Source organism: Lutra lutra, chromosome 15, assembly GCF_902655055.1.
Source record: "Lutra lutra chromosome 15, mLutLut1.2, whole genome shotgun sequence".
In the NCBI taxonomy this organism is placed as follows: domain Eukaryota; kingdom Metazoa; phylum Chordata; class Mammalia; order Carnivora; family Mustelidae; genus Lutra; species Lutra lutra.
The window spans coordinates 11,835,057-11,845,924 of NC_062292.1; the positions used below are offsets into that span (position 1 = coordinate 11,835,057).

A 10,868-nucleotide genomic window follows, 5' to 3' on the forward strand; every position below is an offset into this window, starting at 1 on the left:
ATGCTGGGTGTGGAGTCTGGTTGAGATTCCCTCTCTCCCTCTGCCATTCCTTACCCCCAGCTCGCTCGCTCTCTCTCTCTCTCTCAAAGAAAGAAGAATCATCAATATTCAAGGTATTTTCCATTTGTTCTTAAAATACCCAATTTTCTACAGAAAAGCTACTGGATATGTCCTCCTACACCAGTCATTTCTCCCAGTGTGTTTGGGGTCTGCTAGCCCCTGTCTGCTAATGTTCTGGGGTCCATCCTTGGAGTGTATAAGCTCCTTCAGATTTGAGAGGAAGTTAAATCATGCACGCTCGGTAGGAGGGTCAACCCAAGAGCAGGAACTGGCCCAGTTGAGCCACCATCCTCAGTTGTTACTGGATCATGTGTCCAAGAAGGAAAGGTTGGCATATCAGTCAAAATTCTTGGTTGCAACCAACGGGAATCTCTTCCGATTGACCTGAGCAGAAGAGTTTATTGGAAGAGTATGTACAGCTTGCAGAATTGGTGGAAGGGCTAGAGAACCAGGTGACTGGAAATGAACAAAATCACAGGAGGAGAGCACAGCCGAGATGTTCACACAGGGTGGTCTGCTCAGGATGTGGCCACTGGTGCCATCACTGCTGGACACTTGTCATAGTGTTGCTGGGCTCTGCCACCTCCAATACTAATTGCCCAGCTGCTGGACTCTCAGGTCTACCACATCATGTCCCAGATGGGGCCTCTGACTGGCTGAGCCCAGAAGATGTGATAGTTTCCTAGTTACTGGGGCAAAGATAAAAACTCTCCTCTTTGGCTTCTATTTTTAAAAAAAAAAAGATTTTATATAGTTATTTGAGAGAGAGAGAGTGCACAGTGTGGGAGAGGGGCAGCAGGAGAGGGAGAAGCAGACGCCACGTTTAGCAAGGAGCCCATATGGGGCTCGATCCTATGACACTGCAATCAGGACCTGAGCTGGAGGCAGATGCTTAACCAACTGAGCCACCCAGGCGCCCTTCTTTGGCTTCTAAAGTTGGGGAAGGAGTCCTGCCTTCCCTCTCTTCTGGGGCTCCCCCCATACAGGAAGTTTGTTTACAAGCTTGGTAGGCAGAATGACCAACATGCCTAATATATTCTGTAAAAGGGCTGCTAGTATCTTGGAGAGACAGGGCAAACAGAACCAGCCACGTCCAGAGGCCATCTCACCCTCTGGAGCTGTGCAATGAACGGCCTTTTCTCCACCCAGGTTCCTAAGACGGAAAAGCTTCTCAGTCAGTTGCCCCTCAAGAAGAAAAGACTTCTCAATAAAAACCACACTAAGCAATAAAACAAGAATTAGCATTTTGCAGAGGAACCCGGAGGCAAGTGTGGAAGTCCTATCTGACTCGGTCACTGTGTGGGTCAGCCACATGGATTGCCCGTAGGGCACTGACCGAGAGAAATGGAGGAATAACAGAGCACTGGAAGTATTGCTTTTTTTTTCTCTGAAGAACTTAAACAGCTTAGGGAAGCTGATTGCATAGATAATGACTTCAGAGAAAGGCCTTACAATCACAGGAATGGGAAAGGAGTAGACAGTGGGAACATGGATCTTTCATTGACTTTCTCATCCGGGAACATCTCTTTCTGCTTGAGAGTGTCCAAACATTGGGATTGAGTCCAGAGACCAAAAGATGAGGTCCAGACAGAGAGTCAACAAGGCTGCGTCTGCTGTTAAAATCTTAGTCTTGATCACGGCCGAGTTTGGAGTCTTAAGAGTATAACTGGAAATCAGGGATTAACAAATGAGAAAAATCCCTTTGTTTTGGAACTAATATGGAGATGCTCTCCTTGGAGTAAGTAAGGTATAGTTTGAGAACCTCAGGAAGTTGACTTTATGTAAAATGTCTATCTTATCATAATTTTCCATGGTGAATTGTTTCTCTTTTACTTATTGCCTGTCAGGACACTTGCACAGCTTCCATTATTGATGGGATCTTTTTTTTTTTTTTAAGATTTTATTTATTTATGTGAGAGAGAGAGAGGGAGAGATCATGAGCAGGGGGAGGGGCAGAGGGAGAGGCAGACTCTCCGCTGAATAGGGAGCCCGACACAGGAAAATTGACTGGTCCCCAGGACCATAACCTGAGCTGAAGGCAACTGAGCCACCCAGGTGCCAGTGGATGGGACCTTTGAGGACCATCAATATCTTCACAGAGAGGGTGTTTCCCACCTCATGTGAGCAGACTCTTCCGTCAGACTGGGAACAAGACTATACTTTCCAGAAATGCAAAGAAGAAAACAAACCAAGTTCATTTCCTTGGGTATGAAGGAAACGCATTCTTAGAAACAGAAGCCGAGGTCTTTAGGAATGTAAGAAAGCTCCTTTCGAAAGCATAATTACGTGTAGGTCTTCCATCACCTGGAACTAGATTCCACTGCCATACTCAAGATTTAACGATCTGTTGTAAGAACACCAAATGGGTAATGAAAAGTGAAGAAATGTTTAAGAACTCAAGGGGTCTGTTGGAACTGGAGGCCCATCTGTTCCTGGGAAGGTCGAGACAAGGCATGTGATGCCTCTTTCTGTAACTCCAACATTTCTCCAAGGAAACCTTTGAAGGAAAAAGGTCACAAAAGAGTAGATTGAGGGACTGAAGTGGAGACGGTGTGGGAGGGTGGAGGGGATGTTCCACTTTTCCCTTCACTGTACAGGCTGTTGGGAACAGGTGTTCTGTAAACCGGATTGGAAGGAATTTCTAGTGTCCAGTGGGAGGATAATGGCCTTTCACCTTCAGCTGTGCCCTTGGGAGACTGGACAGTGAAGAGTGAGCAGAAGATCTCAAGGAAGAGCCTGTTGGCAAAACTGCACGGACGAAGGAGCATGGGTGCAGGGACCGTGTTTGTGCTCATGCTCTCTGTAACACTTCATATCTCAGGCCAGGGCCCAGGAAATGAGTGTAGGCACAGAGCGTCTTCGTTCTCAGTTGTGTTAAAACATGGCGCCTGTAATCAGATGACTCCTGCGTCATCCTACTTCTGCCCCTTCTAGTCGCTGTGTGACTTTAAGAAATGACCTAACCTTTCTGTGTCTTAGTTATACTACTTAAAAAAAGGAAGAGAAGACCACGACCTGCATTACAGGATTTTCGTGAATATTAAATATGTTAATTCACGTGAAGTGCTTAGAGCAGTCCCCGGCACAGAAAGAACTGTAATCAAATAACTGTGTGATACGCGTCAGGCTTCAACCATACTATAGCTGTTAGCTTGTGCTAAAACGAGGGTGACATTTCTAATCTACAAAGCTTTCATGGGACATCTAGGTAAACTTTCATTTAGATTAAGCTCAGAAAATGCCACAGCCCCTTACTTCCTTGTGACTAAAGCTCCTCACGCGTCTCTGTGGCGGGAATCATTAACTCACACCCAGAATACTGAGAGATTGTGAGCGTTAAAATCTAATCAGCAGTAAATTCTTTGTTTCATTAAAGTCTTCCCTAAGCAGCCGAGTGACACAGTTGAAAAGCAGCTGTCTGGGGCTTAATATTAGGATTCTTAAAGAGAAGTTCTCAAGAGCAGAGATACCGTGGTTCTCCCAGTGCCTCTCACACATGTCTCCCCAGGATTGGGGGAGAACTTGAGAATGTGTAAATTCACGTTTTTGTGGACTAAAATTTTAGTTTTTTAAAAGTCAGTTGTTTCCCTGACTGGGGTTTGTCAGAATTGCTTTTCCTTTACAAGGTGTTGGTGTGAAAGGAATTTGAGGAATGTTGGTGGGGTAGACAGGACATGGGCTTTGAAACCAGACAGATCCATGTTCCCACTCCGTCTCTAAAATTTACTCTCCGGGAGACCGTGGACAAGTTACTTGGCCCTCTGAGCGAGCCTTCAGGGCCTCATCTGTAAAATGGTGACAAGAAGACATCTATAAAATGGCTACCCACTCCTCTCTGTAAATTATTGAACACATAAAAGTTCTCTCCCACCATTCTCTCCCTTAAAGAAAGAAGAGAGGAGTTACTCTGCTTTCTTGAAGGGAAGTAAAGAGAGACTCAATTGAGATATGAGTTGGGCTTGTCCTGGAGACCCAGGGATTCAGACAGGGGTGGTGTGATCGGCCGAATGCCCCTCCCGCCCCACCCCTGAAAAAAAAGGTAGCTTTGTCCTCATCCCTGGAACCAGCAAATATATTACTTTGTATGGCAAAAGGCTACTTCACTGAAGTGGTCAAGCTAAGGACCTCAAGACAGAGAGATGGTCCAGGTGACCCCTAGATGCAGCCCAGAGCACCCTCATGAGAGGCAGGCATTGCAGACCAAAGAGGAGAAGGAGTGTGACCAGAGAAACAGATTGGAGTGATGTTGTCCCAAGCCAACGGACGCCTGTAGCGTCCAGAAGCTGGAAGAAAAGGAGAGCAGGCCTGTTCTCCCCCAAACCTCAGGAGGGAGCGCTGGCCGGTCAACTCCTTCATTTCAGCCTGGTGCAACTGACTTCAGACTCTCAGTCTCCAGAACCGGGAGAGAATAGTTTTCTGTCGTTTCGAGCCACTGAGCGTGTGGTCATTGGTTGTTGCAGTGATAGGAAGCTGATACAGATGGTTGGCATTCTTCTTCTTTTTTTTTTTTTTGAAGATTTTATTTATTTATTTGAGAGAAAGACACAGAGATAGTGACAGAGAGCACAAGCGGGGAGGAGAGGGAGAAGCAGGCTCCCTGCTGAGCAGAGGGCCCGATGCAGGACTCAATCCCAGGACCCAGAGATTATGACCTGAGCCGAAGGCAGTGGCTTAACCCACTGAGCCACCCAGTCACCCAGGCACCCTGGCATTATTCTTTTAAACAGATTCAAATGGTGGTTGCAGAGCAGTCACTTGGTATGGTCCTGCTAGGCATGGGGCAGGATGCTGTTTTGGGGAACAGTCCTGACAGGCAGAGACTCTCCAGAAGGATGGCCATAGATACCCTCAACATTTGGGCTTTCAAATTTGGCATCCCCCAAGTAGAAATGGACATGTTTTCTCTCCTCTCCATGTCACCACTCACCACAGCATCCTGGCCCTTCCTAGGGGTGGCATCACGTGACCGATGATGGAATGGAAGGAATGCTTTGTGGATCTTGGGGGCTGTCCCCATTGCAGGGCCAGCTGGAGAAGGCAACCTAAAATCCATGTCAGTTGTACAGGGATTTTTGTAAAGAAGAGGACGTCTTACCTTCCCAACTCTGGCTCTTCTGCAAATGTAACATCATCATGTCCTTAGAACATTAAACACGAGAGCCATATTCTGCTCATCAGTGTCTTAGGCAATGGGCGTGCATGTAAAACATAGACGATGATTTTGTGCTGACTCAGTAAAATTGCTCCTTTACAAGTAAACCTTCTCTTCTTTCTAGGCATTCAAAGCACACAAGAGACATTATCTGGTTATTTCCCAACACTTGTGCTGGGTAGGTAAGTAGCAGGTGTCATTATTGTCTCCATCCCGTCTAGACATACAGATCACTTTCCTGGGGATTATTTGCCCGAAGCCCCACTGGCAAAAGGAGCCCCTAGAAAGAAAGTGACTGGAGTCTGAATTTAAAAAAGAGAGCTCCCTACTGAGGCAACTTCAGGCCCCAGTACTGGGATAATTCTAATTTCAGGCATTCTTGGAGCAAGGAGGCATGAAAAGTTATTTATCTTTCTTTGTGGGTATACGGAGGGAATGGGGTAGCAGATGATTTATTTAAATCAGTTCAACTGTTGGTAACCATTTAAATGTTCAGCATCTGGGGGCGCCTGGGTGGTTCAGTTGGTTAAGCCTCTGACTCTTGATTTTGGCTCAGGTCATGATCTCGGGGTCACGGGATTGAGCCCTGTGTCGGCTTAAGACTCTCTTTGCCCCTCCCCACTTTCTCCCTTTCTCTTAAATAAATAAATAAATAAATAAATCTTAAAAAAAAATAAAAATAAATAAGCGTTCAGCATCTGCAGGGAACTTTGGTATATATTTCTTTACCTGATAGCAGCAGCATTACTAAGCATAACTCAATAGGGTTAGACCAGCAACAAAATCTGGAGTATGAATGTGATTCTACTTTTCAGCTAGAAGGAGCACTTCTGCTATGGTGATGAAACCATTTAGCACTGCAAAGGTTGGGGTTAGGAGCAGGTCTCAATTTTTTGGATCTGTAGAGTAGGCACAATATTTACGTTAACCCATGGCTAGGAGGATAAAAGAAGGTCATGTACATAAATATAAACAGGTAAAATGCTATAGAAAAACAAGATATTAGGAAGGTTGGACCAATACAAGTATAGGCCTTGATGCCCTAATACAGGGTTGTATTTTCTTTTCTTTTTAAAGATTTTATTTATTTTTCTGACAGAAAGGGAGAGCACAAGTAGGGGGAGCTACAGGCAGAGGCAGAGGGAGAAGCAGACTCCCCTCTGAGCAGGGAGTCCGATGTGGGACTCGATCCCAGGACCCAGAATCACGACCTGAGCCAAAGGCAGATGCTTAACAACTGAGCCACCCAAGTGCCCAGGGTCATATTTTCTTCTAATGAGTCTATTTCCAATGGGGCGTCAGTGCCAGGAACATGCCTTTAAATCCGTACATTGTTATCTCCCCAGAAAAATCAGGAGAAAAGAAAGTGAAGAGAGGAAAGCAAGCCTGGGGCTACAGATATATCAGAAATTTTAAAAAAATGTGTCAAGTATGAACTCTAGTCTGTGTGCTGGAATTCAAGTGTCTATCTTGTAGGGGGCAGGAGGCTTAGAAAATCAAACTTTCCTGCGCTTTCTGGAATGTGGACCCTTTGCTGAGGATCTACGAGGTAAAGAATTCCACAGGAAGTATGTGTTGAATTAATCATAGCTAGAACTTAGCCGTGGGAAGGCCAGATCTCACTGTGCATCGTTGCCACCTCTCCAACCAAATGTGCGTACTTTAACTCAAGTGCAAACCACGATATCTGAACTTGAACCTTTAAAATGGCCACCAGTCCCACCGTTCTTGTTTACTAGGACTGGGAGTCCTCGTCAGAGACAGGACCCAGGAGGGATAATGGCGAGAAACCCAAAGGGATATCCACTTTAAAATAGCATCTAAGGCACCAAAAGAATTCTGGAGCTCGGAATCAGGCCCTTACCTCATAGCAACATGTACAGGCTTCCAGAGTTAAATGCAGATCAGATTGGAATGTACGGGCTTCTATTTTTCGGTAATGACACGTTATGAGTAGAAGGAGGGCAATTTTCTTGGACATTCCTCTAAAACCAATGCACTTGCAGTGGCTGTTTTTGGTTTTCGAAGCTATCTGAACCAGCCAGGGCTCACTGCCCTCTCTGGACGCCAGGACACTGGGCCACATAGGCCCTTTGTCCAAGGACTATCATTAAAATCAATAATCATTCCTTTCACTCGCATATGTTAGCCTCTTTGCGAAGCAGTCAAAAAAAGCAGATTTTCGTGCCTTGTTCTTGTTTTTTTTCCCCTCTCCTGAAGTAATTTAATGATAACATAAGAAAAACAAGTATCTAAAATATCATCTCGGGCCCTCGCTCCACCTCCAAGTTGGAAGAATCTTGGAAGGAAGGAAAAAAATGTGTCTGTTCCTCTCATCTGACTTTGAAAAATCTATATCCTATAACCTGAAAAGGAAAAATAAACACAGCCCGTGAAATTCTGTGACAAAAAGGAATGAGAATGTTCTTTAAACACATGCGCGTGCGCACACACACAACACACAAAACAAGACTGAACTGTATTCTCTACAAGTTTGAATTTCTCTACAACCTTTGCCAAAATCTGTTTTCTGGAAACTTGCCCCTAGACCTGGCTCCCACCAAGTGGCTTGGCTGCAGGACACAGGCTTGGAAGACTGTGGTTTGGAATGTGTGAATGTTAAACTCAGACATTGTTCCTTCTTTGTAACAACAACACGCCTTTGGTTCTGGCCGTGTCCAGGCTGGGCTCTCTGGTCCTGCCTGGTTTCGTGTCTTGCAGCAGGTCAGTGCTGCTGAGGAGGTCTTGGTACTTTCGGATCATTTTCTTTCTGACCAGCACTCGCCCCTTTCTCACGATGCCCTTGAGAACCTTGAGGACGCGATTTCCATGTTGAAATGCAGAAATGACCGCGTGAACGGGAAATGACTTGCGGGAGTCCACACAGCAAGCTGGAAGAAGAGTCTGTAATGGGACTCGGAATTCCCACGCCCTCCCCGGATCTGTAAACCGGGTCTCCTAAGGAAGGTTTCCTAAGACGCTGAGCCCGCAAACACGTGCTGACCCACAGGCAGCAGCTAAGACCCCAGACTGCGAGTCTGGTGGGATGATGATTGCTGGCTGGGGCGGAATGGCCACGAATTTTCCTGGATTATTCTAATTTAGGACGTGTTATCATTCCGAGAGAACACGGGTAACATTCCACCTAATCACAGCTGTAAGAAGATTTGCTCAGCAAACGACAAACGTAAGATATGTTATAGGGACATGTTTTGTTTTTTTTTTTGTTTGTTTGTTTGTTTTTCTAATTTTGTTCAAAAGTGTTTATTTAGAACAGGAACAGAAAAAGGGCTTAAACTTCATCACCTTTCAGCTAATCCACCTCAAGCAGAACCATGAGGGGACCTAACCACCGTTGTCCTCCATTCCTGGGCCAGGATCTTGTCTGTCTACCCACCTCCGCTTCAGCCTGACCCTGAGGCAGACGAGGCCCAGACACCCCGGACACAGCTGAGGACAGGGCAAGAGGACACACTTGTCTCTCTTTGAGATAGTGGGGTTCTGCCTCCAAGCCTCCAACCCTTGTGACCTCCCATAAGGACACTTCCTGTGTCCTTAAGAACAAGACACAGGAAGTAATAGAATCAGTGGGTATTGTATTGGGGGAGCTGGCTTCAAGAGGCACCACTGTGCCATAATTGATCCTGTCATTCCCTGGGTCATGTTTTTAAGCATGTGATGTATGACCTGTGACCTGAGATAGAGTGGGGGTGTCACCACAGGGACATGGTCTGTGTAATAATCAGCCAGATTACCCACCTGCTGCAACAGGAGACACGCTGCCCCTGGGAAGGGGGCAGATGCCGAAGTCACTTTTCCTGGATCTTGGAGGTGAGTAGATCCCTCTGCCTCAGTGGCACGTAGAACCGTTCAGGAAGAAAGTGGAAATGTGCGTGTAGACGAGGAGAGTGCGCTGAAGAGTATACAGAGGGAAGTGGTGATGGCCTGAGAGACTGGGAATTCTCTGCAAAATGCTTCCTGATTCCAGGAAGGCTTCCTGATGGAGGAGGGTGTGGAAGGCAGTGTGGGACACAGGAAAGGATCAGCGGGTAACAACCAGGGCAGTGGGAGGTCAGGGAGGACCAAGGATACTGTTAGCAGTCATCTTTGTCTAAAATGAAAACCAGAGCCACACCTGTATTATTTAGAGCTTGTTGTATGCATACATTTTCTAAGTGAACTGTTTGTAGATGCTTTATGATATCGGTTATTTTTATACTATTTCTGCATGGTTCATAAAATCAGATTAAAACCATCTCTTGTTTCTATTTTTTAAAGACTCATTTATCTGAGAGAGAGACAGAGTGAGGGGAGGCGTAGAGGCAGAAGGAGAGGGAGAGAGAGAATCCTCAAGCAGATTGAATGCTGAGTGTGGAACTGGATGTGGGGCTCGATCCCGGAACCCTGAGAACATGACCTGAGCTGAAACCAAGACTTGGATGCTGAACTGGCAGGCACCTAGGTGCCCCTGAATACTACACTTTAAATGGGTGAAATTGTATGGTATGTGAATTATATTTCAATAAAGCTGTTTAAAGAAAAGTGGTTGGTTGTCCCTATTATCTCTGCTACCCAAGAAAATATTTTCTGGACTTGGGAATGCCAGACATGTTTCAAGGTGGGGTACCACACTAAAACCAGAGATACTGAATAAAATTCTTCCTCACTGAATGCTGGTCCATGTATCACCTCTTCTGTTCATCAGCCTCTAGTCTCCTGGCAGCCCCTTTAGCGGAAAATTACAAGTCTTCTCTGAAGAATCTGTCCAGCCCTTGAGAAAAGATCTGATGACCCTGGTATGGGTGGGGGAGGGGTGTGTCTTCTGATGACGTGGCCTGGCTATGTGGCTCTGCAGTGGGATCCATGGTTCACAAGCCCCACATATGCATACAGAGTCCAATCTGTTTCTTCATATGCTTTTCTTACAAATAAGTGGGCATCCAGAAGTCCCCAGACATTTGAGGAAAACATACAAAAACAGAATACGAAACAGAAAACACACAAACAGGAAAAGCTATTTGGATGAATCAGAGATGAAGGGAGAATAATAATTCAAAAGAAAAGCTGTAATTAGTACCCTCAGAGTGATAAGGGAAGATTTTAAACCCATGAAGTAAGAATAGGATACTACTAGGAAAAAAATAAAAAAGAAAGAAACACCCAGGGTGATTTTCTAGAGCATAGGGCTATGCGCTGCAAATAAGAAGGGCCTGCTGAGTGCCTACCAGGTCAAAGGGAGATAGAGTCACACCAAGGCACAGCCACAAGAAACTTCAGAAGACTGAAGACAAGGAAAAGCCTCCAGGAGAAGAAAACAATATGTAATACACAGAGAATCAGGAATCAGAGCAGCAACCCTTCTCCACAGTCTCCCTAGAAGTCAAAACACCATGGAACAATGTCTTCAAAATTCTGACGGAAAGCAACTTCAAACCTAGAATTTTATACCCAGACACACTCTCAGTTAAGTGTGGAGGTAGGTTAAGGATCTTTTCAGACATGTAAGTTTTCCAAGTTTTCTTCACTGAAAAGGAAGATAATCCCAAAGAGGAAGATACGGGATCCCTGGAACAGAAGATCCAACCCAGAGGAAGTTCAGGGAATCCTCTGGATGATGGGAAAAGAAGAGTCCGAGATGATAGCTTACAGAGCAACC

The 10,868-nt window shown here is 45.5% G+C and overlaps 1 long non-coding RNA gene across 1 annotated transcript; it reads right to left on the bottom strand.

Annotated features, from left to right (window-relative positions):
- Window positions 1-8,075: 8,075 nt before the first annotated feature.
- On the bottom strand, window positions 8,076-10,560 carry LOC125086025 (uncharacterized). Its single transcript, XR_007123074.1, has 3 exons — window positions 10,438-10,560; window positions 8,972-9,323; window positions 8,076-8,103 (listed from the first exon to the last, which is right to left on the bottom strand). It is a non-coding gene; the product is annotated as an uncharacterized LOC125086025 (long non-coding RNA).
- Window positions 10,561-10,868: the final 308 nt, after the last annotated feature.